At 40.1% G+C, this 15,694-nt stretch overlaps 1 protein-coding gene across 1 annotated transcript in view; it reads left to right on the top strand.

The window, feature by feature from the left end:
• Positions 1-15,694, top strand: part of LOC115221812 (acylglycerol kinase, mitochondrial) — a 118,908-nt gene that overhangs the window by 33,046 nt on the left and 70,168 nt on the right. The window lies entirely within an intron of this gene.

Genomic DNA, 15,694 nt, shown 5'->3' with positions numbered 1-15,694 from the left:
ATGGAGGCTACGGTTATGGTTCCCGCAACGAGGAGGGAACCAGGCTGCTGGAGTTCTGCGATGCGAATAGTCTTATGTTTGCAACACTAACTTCAGGAAACCGACAAGCCACCTGGTCACCTACCGATCGGGCCGGCATACTAGCCAAATCGACTACATCCTTGCCAAAAAAGGGAAAGATGGCTGCTTATAAATGCCAAAACCTTCCCAGGTGAAGAATGCACCCCACAACATAGACTGGTAGTTAGTGACTTTAGGATCAGGACAAAGAGGGCGACTAGAAGACGACCAACATGGAGAAGAAGGGTCTGGAAGCTTAAAGACCCTGCGAATGGACAGAGATTTAGAGATATGTATTTGAAGCCTTAGACGAAATGGAAGGGAGTATAGCTACGCATGGGGTAGAAGACAACTGGACGCTTCTGAGGGACACCTGCTGAAAGCCGCTGACCAGATCTGTGGCTGGTGCAAAGTCCCCTTAAGACCCAAAATAACGTGGTGGTGGAACAATATTGTTGACAGGGCTATTAGACAAAAGAAACAGGCTTGGAAGGCCTGGAAGAACGGTGGTAGCAGGGAAGTGTATCAGTCTGCCAGAAGGGAAGCCAGGAGACAGGTCTATCTAGCCAGAGGGGAGGCAGATAAGGAAAAATTTGCCAATGTCCTGCGTCGTGAGGATGAAAGACTTGAGGTATTTCGTGTTGCAAGACAGTGTGTGAGAGAGAATCGTGACGTGGTAGGAGAGAAATGTGTTCGCATGGAGGATGGTTCACTTGCGTTAAATGAGGATGCAAAGAGAGAAGCTTGGAGACGCCACTATGAAAGGTTGCTGAATGAGGAAAATGAATGGGATAAAGAGAGTCTGCCGAATGTCGACCCAACAGAGGACCACGAGCCACCTAGCAAAAGTTCCTAGATAAGGCAATTAGAAGCATGAAAACAGGGAAAGCCCCAGCCCATCAGGAATTACTGCAGAGATGCTCAAAATATCTGGTGGTGTCGGCTATAGCTTAGTCACCCGTATAGTTACCAGGTGATACACGAGGGGGTCATACCCAATGACTGGTGTAGCAGCATAATAGTCAACTGCTACAAAGGTAAAGGCGACGCCCTAGAGACAAATAACTACAGGGGCATCAAGCTGCTGGATCAGGTAATGAAGGTTACGGAGAGGGTTGTAGCCCAACTAATTAGAGAGAGAGTTACCTTGGATGATATGCAGTTTTGGTTCGTGCCAGGGAAAAGTACTACTGATGCTATATTCCTGGTAAGACAGCTGCAGGAGAAATACCTAGCCAAAGATAAGCCCTTGTACCTGGCTTTTGTTGACTTGGAGAAAGCCTTTGACAGGGTCCCCCGGTCCCTTATCTGGTGGTCAATGAGGAAACTAGGGATAGAAGAATGGTTGGTGAGAGCTGTTCAAGCCATGTACAGAGACGCTGCTAGTAAGGTGAGGGTTGGCAACGAGTACAGTGAAGAATTCCGGGTAGAGGTTGGGGTCCACCAAGGTTCAGTCCTCAGTCCCCTCCTATTATCATAGTCCTCGGCAATAACGGAGGAATTCAAGACAGGTTGCCCCTGGGAGCTCCTCTATGCTGATGACCTTGCTCTAATTGCTGAGTCACTATCAGAACTGGAGGAGAAGTTTCAGGTGTGGAACAAGGATTAGAATCGAAGGGCCTTAGAATCAACCTAGCCAAAACCAAAGTTCTAATAAGTAGGAAGGTAGATCAATCACAAACGCCTTCAGGTAGATGGCCCTGCTCGATCTGTAAAAAAGGTGTAGGTAGAAACTCTATAAGATGCACCAAGTGTAAGCTATGGACACATAAGAGGTGCAGCAATGTCAAAGGAAGGCTAACTAGGAAAATAGTTTTTGTCTGTGGCAAATGCTCAGGAGCAATAAACACTGGAAATATGCAGAGACCAACTTCTGCCACGTTCCAGGGAGACAAACTAGAAGTAGTTGATAGCTTCCGCTACCTAGGAGACCAAGTCAGTAGCGGGGGTGGGTGTGCTGAAAGTGTAACTGCTAGAGTAAGAATAGCCTGGGCAAAGTTTAGAGAGCTCTTACCCCTGCTGGTGACAAAAGGCCTCTCGCTCAGAGTAAAAGGCAGACTGTATGATGCATGTGTACGTACAGCCATGCTACATGGTAGTGAAACATGGGCCGTGACTGCTGAGGATATGCGTAAGCTCGCAAGAAATGAAGCCAGTATGCTCCGATGGATGTGTAATGTCAGTGTTCATAATCGTCAGAGTGTAAGTTCCTTGAGAGAAAAGTTGAACCTAAGAAGCGTCAGTTGTGGCGTGCAAGAGAGACGGCTGCGCTGGTATGGTCATGTGACAAGAAAGGCTGAAGATAGTTGTGTGCAAAAGTGCTACACCCTAGCAGTGGAGGGAACCTGTGGAAGAGGTAGACCCAGGAAAACCTGGGACGAGGTGGTGAAGCACGACCTTCGAACTTTAGGTCTCACTAAAATGTCTAGAGACCGAGACCTATGGAAGTATGCTGTGCATGAGAAGACCCGGCAAGACTAGTCAGGCCATAACCCGTGGCCCCGACCGGGGACGTAGTCAGTCCTGTGCATACCTTCCTTCTTGTGACACTTATGAACCTGTTGAGGCAAGTGAAAATCAAATCAAATCAAAACAAATCAAAATAGATGAACATCAGTGGAATTGTATTCTTCGTGGTACCAGTGCCGGTGGCACACAAGAAAACCACCCAAACGTGGCCGTAACCAGTACCGCATCGACTGGCCTCCGTGCTGTGGGCACAACACACACCATCCGATCGTGGCCGTTCGCCAGCCTCATCTGGCACCTGTGCCGGTGGCACATAAAGACACCATCCGAAGACCCGGCGACGTAGTCAGTCCACCTGTGCATACCTTCCCTCTTATGACACTGTGAAGACCTGTTGAGGCAAGTGTGTGACACTTGTGAAGACCTGTTGAGGCAGAGGCAAGTGTGTGACACTTGTGGAGACCTTTGAGGCAAGTGTGTGACCCTTGTGAAGACCTGTTGAGGCAAGTGAAAATCAAACCAAATCAAAATAGATGAATATCAATGGAATTTGTATCTTTGTGGTTCCAGTACCGGTGGCACACAAGAAAACCATCCGTACGTGGCCGTCGACTGGCCTCCGTGCTGTGGGCACACAAACCCATCTGATCGTGGCCGTTCGCCAGCCTCACCTGGCACCTGTGTCGGTGGCACATAAAAACACCACCACCATCCAAAGACCCGGCGACGTAGTCAGTCCACCTGTGCTTACCTTCCCTCTTATGACACTTGTGAAGACCTGTTGAGGCAGAGGCAAGTGTGTGACACTTTGTGAAGACCTGTTGAGGCAGAGGCAAGTGTGTGACACTTGTGGAGACCTGTTGAGGCAAGTGTGTGACACGCGTGACACTTGTGAAGACCTGTTGAGGCAAGTGAAATCAAACCAAATCAAAATAGATGAACATCAATGGAATTTGTATCTTTGTGGTTCCAGTACCGGTGGCACACAAGAAAACCATCCGATCGTGGCCGTTCGCCAGCCACATCTGGCACCTGTGTCGGTGGCACATAAAGACACCATCCGAAGACCCGGCGACGTAGACAGTCCACCTATGCATACCTTCCTTCTTGTGACACTTGTGAAGACCTGTTGAGGCAAGTGAAAATCAATCAAATCAAATAATAAATCAAATCAAAACAAATCAAAATATGAACATAAATGGAATTTGTATCCTTGTGGTACCAGTGCCGGGCACACAAGAAAATCATCCGAACGTGGCCGTAGCCAGTACCGCATAGACTGGCCTCCGTGCTTTGGGGACGTAACAAACACCATCCGATCGTGGCCGTCCGCCAGCCTCATCTGGCACCTGTGTCGGTGGCACATAAAAACACCATCCGAGCGTGGCCGTCTGCCAGCCTCGTCTGGCACCTGTGTCGGTGGCACATAAAAACACCATCCGAGCGTGGCCGTTCGCCAGCCCCGTCTGGCACCTGTGTCGGTGGCACATAAAATCACCCACTACACTCTCGGAGTGGTTGGCGTTAGGAAGGAAGGGCATCCAGCTGTAGAAACACTGCCAGATCTGACTGGCCTGGTGCAGCCTTCGGGCTCCCCAGACCCCAGTTGAACCGTCCAACCCATGCTAGCATGGAAAACGGACGCTAAATGATGATGATGATGATGATGATGTATATATATACATATATATATATGTATATATATACATATATATATATGTATATGTATATATATACATATATATATATGTATATGTATATATATACATATATATATATATATATATATAGAGAGAGAGAGAGAGATAATAATAAAGGTTAAAATTAATTAATAATTATTAATTCCACCAAGTAGTGATTCGGTATGTAAAAGACCATTATCGGTAAACTTAAACAATATTTATTATAATAAGGGTTAGGCAAAAGAATTTGCTTCACCACACCAAACTTCAGAAATAACAGCCAAAGAATCTAGCTATTTCTTCTACTGTAAGAAAGAACTCCCAGACAATATATACTAAAAAACATATCACATAGGCAGAGAAAGAAAATAACGAAATTCACCTGGCATTTGATTAACTGTGGACGCGTTTCGAAATTAGATAGATATGAAAAGTGCAAGAATCACCTTTCCATTCTAATCACTTTTCTCTTCAGCACAGTATTTCAATATTCTAAATTTGGTAGCACTGAAAGAACTGAACATACCTATCTGACTCCAGTAACATCAGACAAATTATATCCATGACCAGTACCGCCGTATTCAAAACATGCTAATGAGGCCCTGCATTCTCCCCCGTCCACCTATGTCTGTTGTCGGGCAAAAATTCTACAGAAAAAGCTGTAGTTTATTATCAGAGAGAGAATTGTATTGTCAATAATAATAATAAAAGGTAAAATTAATTAATAATTAATAATTCTACCAAGGGGAAGAATGCGGGACCTCATTAGCATGTTTTGAATTCGGCGGTATTGATCATGGATATAATTTGTCTGATGTTACTGGAGTCAGATAGGTATGTTCAGTTCTTTCAGTGCTACCAAATTTAGAATATTGAAATACTGTGCTGAAGAGAAAAGTGATTAGAATGGAAAGGTGATTCTTGCATTTTTCATATCTATCTAATTTCGAAACGCGTCCACAGTTAATCAAATGCCAGGTGAATTTCGTTATTTTCTTTCTCTGCCTACGTGATATATTTTTGAGTGTGAAAAGAAAGATCTTGGAGAAAGCCATTATGAAAGACTGCTGAATGTGGAGAATGAATGGGAGGAGGAGAGCCTGCCAAATGTTGACCCAGTAGAGGGACCAGCTATCCGAATAGACAGCTCCCTTGTAGTTAAGGCAATTAAGGGTATGAAACCAGGTAAAGCCCCCGGCCCATCAGGAATCACTGCTGAGATGCTTAAAACAGCTGGCTATGTGGGCTATGGCCTAGTCACCCGCATTGTAAACCAGGTAGTTCATAATGGAGTCATACCCAATGACTGGCGTAGCAGCACCATAGTCAACTGCTACAAGGGTAAGGGTGATGCTCTAGATAGAAATAGCTACAGGGGTATTAAACTGTTGGATCAGGTGATGAAGGTCACAGAGAGGGTCATAATCCATCTCATTAGGGAGAGAATTTGCTTATATGAGATGCAGTTCAGTTTTGTGCCGGGTAGAAGCACCACTGATGCTATATTCCTGGTCCGACAACTGCAGGGGAAGTACCTAGCTAAAGATAAACCCCTCCACATAGCTTTTGTGGACTTGGAGAAAGCCTTTGACAGGGTCCCCTGATCCCTTATCTGGTGGTCGATGCGGAAACTGGAGATTGACGAATGGCTAATAAGGGCTGTACAGGCCTTATACAGAAAGGCTGTCAGCAAGGTTAGGATTCGCAACGAATATAGTGAAGAATTCCGGGTAGAAGTAGGTGCACACCAAGGCTCAGCCCTCAGTCCCCTTTTATTTCAGGCAATAACAGAGGAATTTAAAGCAGGTTGCCCCTGGGAGCTCCTCTATGCTGATGACCTGGCTCTCATAGCAGAATCACTACCAGAACTAGAAAAGAAATTTCAGGTGTGGAAGCAAGGGTTAGAATAAAAGAGTAAATGTAGCAAAGACCAAAGTTATAGTAAGCAGGAAGGCGAACTCAGCACACACACCCTCGGGCAGGTGGCCCTGCTCGATCTGTAGGAAAGGTGTAGGTAGAAACTCCATAAGATGCACCCAGTGTAAGTTATGGACGCATAAGAGGTGCAGCAACATCAAAGGGAAATTAACTGATAAGATAGCTTTCATGTGTGGCAGATGCACAGGGACAATAGACACCACAGATACTCAGAAAACAGATTCCATCACACTCCAGGGGGAGAAACTAGAAGTAGTTGATAGTTTCCGCTACCTGGGTGACCAACTTAGTAGTGGAGGTGGATGCTCAGAGAGTGTCACCACTAGAATACGAATAGCCTGTGCAAAGTTCAGAAAGCTTCTACCCCTACTGGCGACAAAGGGTCTCTCACTCAGAGCGAAAGGTAGATTGTATGACGCATGTGTGCGAACTGCCATGCTTCACGGTAGTGAAACATGGGCTGTGACTGCAGAGGACTTGCGTAGACTTGAAAGGAATGAAGCTAGCATAATCCGCTGGATGTGTAATGTCAGTGTGCGTGCACGACAGAGGGTAAGCACCCTGAGAGAAATGCTGGACATAAGAAGCATCAGATGTGGTGTGCAAGAGCGACACTTGCGATGGTATGGTCATGTACTGCGGATGGATGAGGAGAGATGTGTGAAGAAGTGCCACTCCCAAACAGTTGAAAGTATCAGGGGGAGAGGTAGACCCAGGAAGATATGGGATGAGGTAGTCAAGCATGACCTCAGAGCGTTGGGCCTCACTGAGGCAATGGCGAAGGACCAAGATCTCTGGAGATATGCTGTGACTCCAAAGAGCCGGGATGCTTCCTGCACCAGTTCCGCATAGCCCCTGCCCATTCAAAGTACCTTGAATTCCAGAACATCCTGCTGTGCTTGAGGGGACCTGTTGAGTCAAGTACATGAACATCGAAATAAATATCAATGGAAATAGTAGTTGTGATACCTGTGCCGGTGGCATATAAAAAGCACCATCCGAACGTGGCCAATGCCCGCGCCGCCTTGGCTGCCTTCCGTGCTGATGGCACGTTAAAAGCACCAACTGATCGTGGCCAATGCCGGACTCCTCTGGCACCTGTGCAGGTGGCACGTAAAAAGCACCCACTACACTCGTGGAGTGGTTGGCGTTAGGAAGAGCATCCAGCTGTAGAAACACTGCCAGATCAGACTGGAGCCTGGTGCAGCTCCTGGCTTCCCAGACCCTGGTCGAACTGTCCAACCCGTGCTAGCGCAAAAAACGGAAGTTAAATGATGATGATGATGATATTGTCTGGGAGTTGTTTCTTACAGTAGAAGAAATAGCTAGATTGTTTGGCTGCTATTTCTAAAGTTCGGTGTGTGGTGAAGCAAATTCTTTTGCCTAACCCATATCATAATAAATATATATATAGATATAAATATACACACACACACATACAAAGATAAATTGATAGATACAACTGAGTGGGCAAACAAAATTATGAGACACAGCCTAGTGCTTTTTTTATGTTGATAAGCCTGGTACTTATTCTATTAGTTTGTTATTGTGAAACCAGTAAGTTATGGAGTTGTAAATAAATGAACAGCAGTTGTGAAGCAGTGATGAGGGCGAAATACAGAGACAAAGACACACACATACACTTACACATATACATATATATATATATGTTTATATATATATATATATATTATATATATATATATATATATATATACATACATATATATACAATTAATTTCTTTCAGTTTCTGTCTACAAAATCCATATATATATATATATATATAGGAAAAAAGCAACAAGAATGGATCAATATATCGGTACAATTGTTTTGTACGAGGACATCTTTAATAAAGCTACAAAAATTGCAGTAAATATAGGTGGCTCGTACTCATCAGCCGAAAAAACATCCGAGATTCCCAAACATCAAAGGGGGTAATGTTACACTCGTGAAACATCATGGAAAATTCTATAAAAATGAGAATTTAGATAACATATTGGTTTCTAAGAGTTCAATTAGTATTAAACAGTCATATATCAGGTTATTAAAAAGTTTATGCGGGTTAAATAACATAATCTACAAATGCTCCATAACCACAGATAATAATAAATTCACTTATGTAGGATGTACCTTAAATTTTAGGAAAAGAATTAGTAACCATCTATCCTCCTTCAGATTACATCATAAAGCTGATAGCACCACTCTTTCTAGCAAAATTTGGGAACTAAAAAACAATAATATCAAATATAACCTTAATTGGGAATTATTTAGAAGAGCGATACCCTATAAAAATAGCAGAGTAGGTTGTCAACTTTGCTCCATGGAAACATTTGAAATACTAATGTATAGAAAAAATAATGATATTTTATTGAACAGCAGGATTGAACTGGGAACATCTTGTATCCACGCTCGGACTAAGACTCTTAAATATTTTAAATGATGTTTTAATTGATAACAGTATATATTAAAATCACTTTATATAAAATCACTTTGAATAAAACTTTACTCCTACATATTATATTATATATTTAATTAGACAGCTATGATCTAATTAGCTATGATTATATTCTCTCTCTAACTGTACTAGGTGATGCTTATTGATTAAAGTTAATTGATTTAATTCTTCATTCTATTAGACTATGTAGATAATTTAAATTGTTTCTCTCTAATTCTTAGTCTATTTTAATTTAACCTACTTATAAGAAACTAGTTAGTTAAACTTCTTAGTTCTTTTACACTAATAACTAATTCTGCTAATCCCAAACCTATAATATAATATAATATAATATAATGTAATATAATATAATATAATATAATAGAACAGTTTCATTAGAAAATAACTCCATTTTCTTTTCTTTTCTTCTGACCTTTCATTGTATCCCCATAACCTGACAATCTATTAATAGTAACATTAATAAATAAAGAAATAAATTAAATGACCTCCGAATTTTGCACCAAATACGCTAAGATGTTTTCTTATAGTAACAACTTTTGACCCTCCCTTTCATCTTCCCATTTCCTCTTTATATAGCAATTAATAGCAGTAGTTGGTCAAATTCAACTTTCTTCCTTTAGCTCTGTGATTCTTGTAGATTTCGATAACAGCCTGTTCGTCTCCACTATAAGGCTGTCGCTACGCTTATTCTTCGGATTATAATACAGCAGTTTTCAGAAATTTCGCACGATTGTATCCAAAATTTCTTCACATAGCTTGATTAACAATTTACTATGAACTATATATGGACAAGTACATATTCTGTGAGTTCGATACCTCTCATCGGATCTTCAGGAATCAAACTTTCTTCAATATGGATAAACTCACACCCTCACTTTTATCTTCATTTTCTGGAAAACTAAGATGTTTTGAAAAAACTTTTTAATAACCTGATATATGACTGTGTAATACTAATTGAACTCTTAGAAACCAATATGTTATCTAAATTCTCATTTTTATAGAATTTTCCATGATGTTTCACGAGTGTAACATTACCCCCTTTGATGTTTGGGAATCTCGGATGTTTTTTCGGCTGATGAGTACAAGTCACCTATATTTACTGCAATCTTTGTAGCTTTATTAAAGATGTCCTCGTACGAAACAATTGTACCGATATATTGATCCATTCTTGTTGCTTTTTTCCTATTTGTAATCACCCCACTTTGTCGTATGATTAACAGCATATAGATTTCCGGTGCATCCAAGTTAAGTACCATATTCATGTGAATTCATTAGAACTCACTTGAATCTCTATTGCTTAAACCGAATATATATATATATATATATATATATATATATATATTGTTATATTTCGGAATGGTCATATTGCCAGTTTAGCCAAATATAACAATATCTGTTTCAACACACGACTTCACATAAAAAATCTTGCACAACAAATATTTAAACGTATATATATATATATATATATATATATATATATATATATGTATATATATATATATATATATATGTATGTATGTATACACATGCACACACACACACAAAGATAAATTGATAGATACAACTGAGTGGGCAAACAAAAATATGAGACACTGGCTAGTGCTTTTTTTTTAATTTGATAAGCCTGGTACTTATTCTATCAGTTTCTTCTTGTGAAAACAGTAAATAAATGAACACCAGTGGTGAAGCAGTGATGAGGGAGAAACACAAAGACACACACATTGACTTACATATATACATATGTATACAATTGATTTCTTTCAGTTTCTGTCTACAAAATCCACTGACAAGGCTTTGGTTGGTCTGAGGCTATAGCAGAAGACACATGCCAAGTTACCACACAGTGGGACTGAACTCAGGACCACGTGTTTTGGAACCAAGTGTGTTACCACACAGCCACACCTGCACCTATGTATGTGTGTATATGTGTGTATATATGTATGCATGTATATATGTGTACATATTACATGTACATCTATATATATATGTCTACACATACATGTATACACATATATACATATATATATATATATATATATATATATATATATATATAACGGGAAGGTTTACAAAAATAAACAAAAGACGAAGGCAGGTGGAGTACAAACAAACAATGTATTAGTATGGCGCTCAGGAATAGAAATAAAACAAGTCTTTTACGTTTCGAGCCTACTCTCTTCGACAGAAAGATGCACAGAAAAGAAACGAGAGAAAAAATTGCCTGTAGGGGCTAACGATCCAACATGGCGTTCTCAGAGATATATATATATATATATTTATTAAAAGGCCTCTAAAAGAAGAAGCAAGTACTAGATCACAAAAAGTGGATAAATTCAATGAAATAAAATCAAAAACGTTTACAAACTTGGCTCATCTAATACTGCAGTTTCGTCTTTTTTTTTAGCAGTAAATATAATTTATCTGCCAAGGCTAGACTCTTCAGTAAGCAGCCTTTGTTATCCTAGAAGTACATTTCGTTAGAAACATGTGTGGTTCTAGCGACTAGCATTCTCTAACTTTTAAGACCATTGCGCAGACGCAAAACATACCCGACAAACAGAGGGGTTTCTGGTATAGGGTCTACGATCAAAATTTATCGAGAAATATGTAAACATAGTAAAAAGGTAATAAAATAAATTATTATTACCGGTGATCTACTTGCTTCTTCTTTTAGAGGCCTTTTAATGTACTTATATATGAATAACATATAGTCTAACGGCTAACATGTCTTTTGTGCTAGATCACCGGTAATAATAATTTATTTTATTACCTTTTTACTATGTTTATATATATATATATATATATATATATACATACACACACATCTATATGTATACATCTATATATCTATATATATATATATATATATATATACGTAAATTTAAATTTAAAATAATAAGGGTGAAAAATTGAATATTAGTTTGATTAATATGAATTTAAAACCAGTGGTGTAGCATATAAGACCATAGCGGATCTTCTAGCAAAATGGATGTCCACTGTTAATGGTTCATCCCTCTTATATAATAGTTTGACTTTAATAGTTTCAGTATTAAAGTGAAAGTATCTGACATTACAATAGAGATATGTTTTTGTTTCACTTTTGACACATAATACTGAAATAGTGGAGAAGATATGATATTGCTGTGGGCTTGCCCCAGGCAAAAAGTTAAAAACTTTTTTTGCCCATGACACTACATGGACCCTAAGTAAGGCGTGTGTAAAATTTGAATGAAATTGGTTGTTTTAGGGATTCACACAGATAGACACACATTCTCTAACTAACATATATATATATATATGTGTTAGTTAGTTAGTTAGTTAGTTAATTTGGCTCAAAAGCAAATAGCAAGGCCATGTAGGGGGACATGGAGTTAAGTACAGGGTGGTGTTCATGTAAAGAGTTCAGGCCAGTTGAGGTCAAGGGAGGCTTTGAACAAAGCGGTCGTCGGCATGTATGTATTTACTTTGCCATTTAATCTTATGTGTTGTGAATAAAGTATAGCTTGTTGCCCTTTAAAGCTCCCTGGGGCAACTTAACACTAGAAGGACCAAGTGTGTCAATTGACGTATCTTGAAATCTTAATTGCACACAATTCAAAAACTATTGTAGTTTTTGATATCTTTGTGCTTGACTTTCCATAGTTTTTTATGTATATACACTAAAGATTTTAGGTTGTTTGCACCAACTGTAATAACACTTATTACTATTTACTACTTATAAGGACCACATGCATCAATTGATTAATTGGTAACTTTTGAAACTTGCACCTACTTTTGTTTATAAATATATGTGACATTTTAGATATTCAGTAATTGTATAGCCTTTACAGCTGGCACAACAAAACAGTTTAATCAGAACAATTCATCAGAACAGAAGTGACTTACTAGAAGTAGTAAAACAGGTGAAACTAGTCCATGAAACTGGTTGTAAAATCCACAGGGAAGCCTGTTGACACACTTACATCATACCAGTGCAAAAAATCAATGTCTGTTGTTGTTTTGAGTTCCTTCTGACACCAAACTAATTTAACAAAAAAAATTATAAAAAAATAACTTAAGCGTATACGTGTTTGACCTAATGGCAAAGCTTTATTCATTCAAGCATTAGATGATGGCCAATGCACATTTTTCATAATATTTTGTATGTTGCTCTTATAAACAGTTGGGTATATACACAGGTGTTTGCAACTCTGTCATCAGTTGATGGGAATATATGCAAAAAGTTGCTTAAGAACTTTGTGGTGATTCACCTCATGGTCATTCATGTACTATCAAATGCCCAATTGAGGAAACATCAACCTCTAGAATTAAAGTCAGACGTACAAGTGTGAAAACAAAATGCCACAACAGAACCAAAGAAATGTCTGGTGTGTGTAAAAAACCTCTGTGTGACAAATGTGCACTAAAACATTGCGATGAATGTTTAGAATTTCAATTATCTTTTAAAAATATTTTGTAAGGATGAATTTCTTTCAATATACCAAACTATTGCAACTAATATCATCATGAAGTCATCATCATCATCATTGTTTAACGTCCGCTTTCCATGCTGGCACGGGTTGGATGATTTGACTGAGAGCTGGCAAACCAGATGGCAGCACCAGGCTGCAATCTGATCTGGCAGAGTTTCTACAGCTGGATGCCCTTCCTAACACCAACCACTCCAAGAGTGTAGTGGGTGCTTTTACGTGCCACCTGCACGAGGGCCAGTCAGACGGTACTGACAATGGCCACTCTCAAATTGTGTTTTTTACGTGCCATCTGCACAGGTGCCAGTGCAGCGGCACTGGCAATTACTTTGCTCGAATGTTTTTTCACGTGCCAGTGAGGCGATGTTGGTAACGATCATGCTCAAATAGTGCTTTTTACGTGCCACTAGCACGGAAGCCAGTCAGCTGCTCTGGCAAAGATCACGCTTGGATGGTGCTCTTAGCGCTCCACTAGCACAGATGCCAGTCATCAAATTTGATTTTGATTTCACTTGCCTCAACTGGTCTTCGCAAGCATAGTTTAGTGTCCAATGAAGGAAAGGTACGCATAAGTGGGCTGGCATAAGCCATGGGTTATAGCCTCACTTGGCTTGCCGGGTCTTCTCACGCACAGCATATTTTCAAAGGTCTTGGTCACTTGTCATTGCCTCGGTGAGGCCTAATGTTCGAAGGTTGTCCTTCACCACCTCATCCTAGGTCTTCCTGGGTCTACCTCTTCCACAGGTTCCCTCAACCACTAGGATGTGGCACTTCTTTTCACCCAGCTATCCTCATCTATTCTCGCCACATGACCATACCAGCGCAGTCATCTCTCTTGCACATCACATCTGATGCTTCTTAGGTCTAACTTTTCTCTCAAGGTACTTACACTCTGTTGAGTATGCACACTGACATTACACATCCATCGGAGCATATTGGCTTCATTCCTTGTGAGCTTACAAATGTCCTCAGCAGTCACGGCCCATGTTTCACTGCCATGTAGCATAACTGTTCATACACATGCATCATACAGTCTAATTTTTACTTTGAGTGAGAGGCCCTTTGTCACCAGCAGAAGTAAGAGCTCTCTGAACTTCGCCCAGGCTATTCTTATTCTAGCAGCTACACTATCAGTGCACCCTCCCCCACTACTGACTTGGTCACCTAGGTAACGGAAGCTATCAACTACTTCTAGTTTTTCTCCCTGAAATGTGGTGGAAGTTGTTCTCTGCACATTTTCAGTATTTATTGCTCCTGAGCATTTGCCACATACAAAAACTATCTTCCCAGTTAGCCTTCATTTGATATTGCTGCACCTTTTATGTGTCCATAGCTTATACTGGGTACATCTTAAAGAGTTTCTAGCTACGCCTTTTCTACAGATCGAGCAAGGCCTGAAGGGATTTGTGGTTTGTCTGCCTTCCTACTTATTAGGACTTTGGTTTTAGCTAGGTTGACTCTAAGGCCCTTTGATTCTAATCCCTGTTTCCACACCTGAAACTTCTCTAGTTCTGATAGTGACTCAGCAATTAGAGCAAGGTCATCAGCATAGAGGAGCTGCCAGGGGCATCCTGTTTTAAATTCCTCTGTTATTACCCAGAGGACTATGATAAATAGGAGGGGACTAAGGACTGAACTTTGATGGACCCCTACCTCTACCCAGAATTCTTCACTGTATGCATTGCCAACCCTCACCTTACTGACAGCATCCCTGTACATGGCTTGCACAGCTCTCACTAACCATTTATCTATCCCTAGTTTCCTCATTGACCACCAGATAAGGAATTGGGGCACCCTATAAAATTCAATACATTTATGCATTTAATAAAGGTTTTCTACCTCTTCCTTTTTTTTTCTTTCAAATTGAAAAATATCTTTGCGTCAATTGACACATTCTGGTCCTTAAAGGTAGGTGAAAAGCCTTGTTCTTCTGTGTTAATCTTCATACAATAACCACAGACCTTAGTAAATGTATATTCAGCAAGTGATGTTGTTTGCATGCTATATATGACATATCATGACACTAATTTTCAAAATTTATGGATTATAGCTTAATGTTCTGAGAAGACAGCAAAATTTGATAGGTAACTTTTGTATCCTTGGTTGAGGATATATGAATTTAACAAAGTGGGGGTAAAGGAATGTATTCACAGGCGTAACTTCTGACTACCAACATATGAGACTCCAGTGCCTTCCACAGTCTCAACATGACATGTTACTCTTCATAACAAGTTCACTTTTTAATCACACAGGAGTGTTAATGTCTATCACAGCAACATCTTTCCTTTTGAGATTGACTTCTCAGGAATTCAAGACAGGCTGCCCCTGGGAGCTCTTCTATGTTAGAAGTGAATAGATTTTTTTTTTTTTCACACCACACCTATTAGAGATTTACTTCCCTTAGAAGCTCAATATTTTTTTCGTTTTGGAACTACCTCCAGCAGTTCTGTATGTTTTCTTTTTCTTGTACACCTTGGTTTGACGATTTCTTGTGGCTCAGCGCATCAAAAACATTGTAGAGAACTTCCATGAGTACTACTTTCCTTGTAACTCTTTCTTCAGCAAACCCTTTCAGTGTCTTTTATGCTACCATTTTGAACCTTTCACTTGTACATCATTT

This window comes from Octopus sinensis, linkage group LG18 (genome assembly GCF_006345805.1).
Source record: "Octopus sinensis linkage group LG18, ASM634580v1, whole genome shotgun sequence".
NCBI classification, from domain to species: Eukaryota; Metazoa; Mollusca; class Cephalopoda; order Octopoda; family Octopodidae; genus Octopus; species Octopus sinensis.
This window is presented reverse-complemented; position numbering and strand designations above follow the sequence as displayed.